Source organism: Bos javanicus, unplaced genomic scaffold, assembly GCF_032452875.1.
Source record: "Bos javanicus breed banteng unplaced genomic scaffold, ARS-OSU_banteng_1.0 tig00000403_1, whole genome shotgun sequence".
In the NCBI taxonomy this organism is placed as follows: domain Eukaryota; kingdom Metazoa; phylum Chordata; class Mammalia; order Artiodactyla; family Bovidae; genus Bos; species Bos javanicus.
The window spans coordinates 222,636-226,798 of NW_026893843.1; positions in this window are offsets into that span (position 1 = coordinate 222,636).

Sequence of the window (4,163 nt, forward strand, 5' to 3'; positions counted from 1 at the left end):
TCTGTCCATGGAATTTTCCAGGCAGCAGTACTGGAGTGGGTTGCCATTTCCTTCTCCAGGGCATATTTCCAAGCCAGGGATTGATCCCGGGTTGCCCACATTGCAGGTGAACGCTTTACCATCTGAGCCACCAAACAGGCACATAATGAACATTAGTGTGTAGTGAAATATACTAAGTACGAAGAAAACACAAGAGAGTTAAAGAAACCTTCACATGTTTCCTTAAATGAGTCTTAATGGATACATAGATGTTTTCCTGGCCAGGTAAAATGAGAAGGTTCCTAAACAAAGCATACTATAGAAACAAAGTTTCTGTGCAGCAGAAGGAAGTTTCTTGAGAAGTGTAACTATGGCTAGAAGACTAGTCATTGTGTAAGTGATTTGCTACTCCTGCCACTGTGAGCTGTGAAAATAAGAGCAAGTTACTAAAGCATTTAGTGCTTGTCCCATAGGAGTGTTGTGAGGATTAACTTTTCTAATGCACGTGAAGGGTTTAGAATCCTGCTGGCACATCTTTGGTGCTTAATAAATGTTTTATTATTGTTACCACTGTCAAATCATCATCACCATTATTTTGAATAAATGTGCTATTCCTGGCGGTGTTTCTTTTACTTGTGCGAGGAGAGTCCATTTTGTTTATCATCATACCACAAATATCGTGATTTGAATGTGGCCCAGGGGCAAAGGAGTAAGTTCAAAGATCACTTACATTAGGTTGCTGACAAAGTCATGGTAGATGCCATAGACTTAGCTGAGGAAATTCCATTCTTCAGAAAACCACATGCTGTTTTTGCAGAATCATATACTCCCACCAAGAATTACTAATTCTACTTGGTTTCATAAAAGATTTCTACTGGCTCTACCTGTCATTCAGCCCAGTCCCCACCATGGAGTCTATAAACCAGAATCCAACTTCATTCTTTCAGAATAATGTTCCAAAGCATGAACCAATCTCAAAAACACAACTCCACACCACAGAGACAGCTAAATCCCAAATTTAGAATTATTTCCTGCATATTCTTAGGACTTTGCCTCAAGAGATGAGACCAATGCTCCCTTAAGTTTTGGTAGGAATTAGAGAGAATTGTTTCTATTAATGCCAATCCTTTATCTCTTGAGTCAGTTACCAATCATGAGGACAATATCAGTTTGAACCAGAAAAATCCATCCCCAAATCACTATCTTTGTTGATTCTTTTATTTCTAGCTTTGTCAAGGACCCCAACCTTGCTTCTTCTGTACAAATAGGGCTCTTTCTATTAAAATTTTCCAGTCACTGTCTAGGTGGTTAGAACGCAGATATAAAGGTCATAATCCTTAGTAAGTGTCCCTGGGTGAAACTCAGGTAATTAAAATGAACACACACAACGTTGTAGGAACCAGCACAAGGCTGGCACAAAATAGACACTCAATGTGAGCATGTTCAGATGAATTTTGTTTCTTACACTGAGCCATAAGACACTAATTATATTTGACTGGCTTGATGTTTAAAAAGCAGCAATTATATGTGATTTAACCTAATCAGCCCTCTGATGGGATTAATCATTGGGTATTGTTGGAGTATGGAGAAATATCTACATGGACTAAAAACCTGGCTTTTAAAAATTCAACTTTTTTCCTTGTTAGGAAAGCAATATATCAGAGAAAAATATTAAAGAATAAGTTCATTTGCACAGTCTCTCCACTTTTACTGCCACGCCTCATGTGCGATCCATCATCACCTCTCCCTTGGAGTATTGCAAGAGCTTCTTAACTGGCTTCTCCGCTTTCATTCTTCTTGAACTTGGGCATAAACTTGGGTGAGCATACATGTACACATGTACAATGGACATGAATTTGAGCAAGCTCCAGGAGATGTCAAAGGACAGGGAAGCCTGGTGTTCTGCAGTCCATGGGGGGTCACAAAGAGTTGGACATGACTGAACAACTTAACAAGATAAAACAAAATAAATAAAAGCAAAACTAAACACATAGGAGACTTCCCTGGTGGTCTAGCAGTTAAGGGTTCACCTGCCGATGCCGGGGACACAAATTCAATCCCTTGTCCAGGAGGATCCCACATGCCATGGAATAACTAAGCCACAACTACACCACAACTACTGAGCCCACATATGAGGGCCTACAAGACAACTGCTAAAGCCTGTGTGCCTAGAGTCCATACTGCACAGTAAGAGAAGCCACTTCAACAAAGACTACCCCTTGTTTACTGCAACTAGAGAAAGCCCGTGCTCAGCAATGAAGACCAAGCACAGTGAAAAATAAAATAAATAAACAAAAATAAACCCATGGGACCTACTTAAAAGCTTTCCACAGCAAAGGAAACCACCAAAAAAACAAAAAAGACAACTTACTGAGTGGAAGAAAATATTTACAAGTGATATGAGCAAAAAGGGATCCAAACAACTCAACATAAACAGATCATACAACTCAACCTCCAAAAACCAAACAACTCGGTTAAAATATAGGTAGAAGAAATGAATAGACATTTTTCCAAAGAAGATATGCAGATGGCCAACAGATATATGAAAAGATGCTCAACATCGTTAGTCATCAGGGAAATGCAAATGAAAACCACAATGAGGATTAAAGAAAAGGAAAAAAGAAAGAAAAGACAAAACCCCAAACTGTAAATAGAAATGAGAACAAAGTAACACAAACACACAAAAAAGAAATGAAAACAGAACCAAAAACAAAACAAAAACAATATTGATGTATGGCAAAACCAATACAATATTGTAAATTAACCTCCAATTAAAATAAATTTATATTAAAAAATAAAATAAAATACCATGTAAACACACACACACACACATACAAGAGAACAACCAGACAAACTAAAGAAGCCAAAAAGGAAATCAAACAATTTTTAAAAAGCTAAACAAACAAATAAACAAACAAAGCATAAAACAAAACCAAAGCAGAGTGCCAACTGAACAATAAAGCAAAGAAAACAAAACAGACAAAAATTATCAAAAATCATTAAGAGATAATCAAAATTATTAAAAGCTGAAATCTTAACACTTTTGGAAATAGGGATGGTCCTTGAGAATTTGGGCTTCCCTGGTGGCTCAGATGGCAAAGCATATGCCAGCAATGCAGGAGACCTGAATTCCTTCCCTGTGTTGGGAAGATCCCCTGGAGAAGGAAATGGCAACCCACTCCAGTATTCTTGCCTGGAGAATCCCATGGACAGAGGACCTTGGTAGGCTACAGTCCATGGGGTTGCAAAGAGCAGACATGATTGAGCAACTTCACTTTCTTGAGAATATTATACTAAGTGAACAAAATCAAGCAGAGAAAGACAGATACCACATGATTTCACTCCTTTGTGGGTACAAAAATAAAATAACTTACAAACAAACATACAGAACAGTGCAGTGACTACCTGAGTGGAAGGAGTTAGGAGCGTGGTAAAAGGGGAAAAGAAGGTCAACATCAATGCAGTATATTAACACATATATATGTAATTTAGAAAGATGGCAACAATGACCCTAATGCGAGACAACAAAAGAGACAGAGGTGTATAGAACAGTCTTTTGGACTCTGTGGGAGAGGGTGAGGGTGGGATGATTTGAGACAATAGCATTGAAACATGTAAATTATCATACGTGATACAGATCGCCATTCCAGGTTGATGCATGAGACAGGGTGCTCAGGGCTGGTGCACTGGGATGGCCCTGAGGAATGAGATGGAGAGGGAGGTGGGAGGGGGTTCAGGATGGGGAACACATGCATACCTGTGGCTGATTCATGTCAGTGTATGGCAAAACCCACTACAATATTGTAAAGTAATTAGCCTCCAATTAAAATTTTTAAAAAAAGATGAGAGAGGGGGAAAAAAAAAGGTCAACTGTATCGTGACTGATGGAAAATAAAACTTTTGGTGGTGAGTATACTGTAGTACTTCAGAAGTTGAAATATAATTTTCCATAACTGAAATTTATGTAATGTTATAAACCAAGGTAGCCTCATTAGGGTGTTATAAATGTTTTAAAGTCAAAATGCTTTTTTTCAGAAATTTAAAACCCTTAGGGAGAAATAACAGCTGTCAAAAGAACAGTTTGCTGTATGACTCAGGGAACTGAAACAGGGGTTCTATGATAATCTAGAAGGGTGGGATGGGGAGGCAGATGCAAAGGATATGGTCATACCTGTGTCTGATTC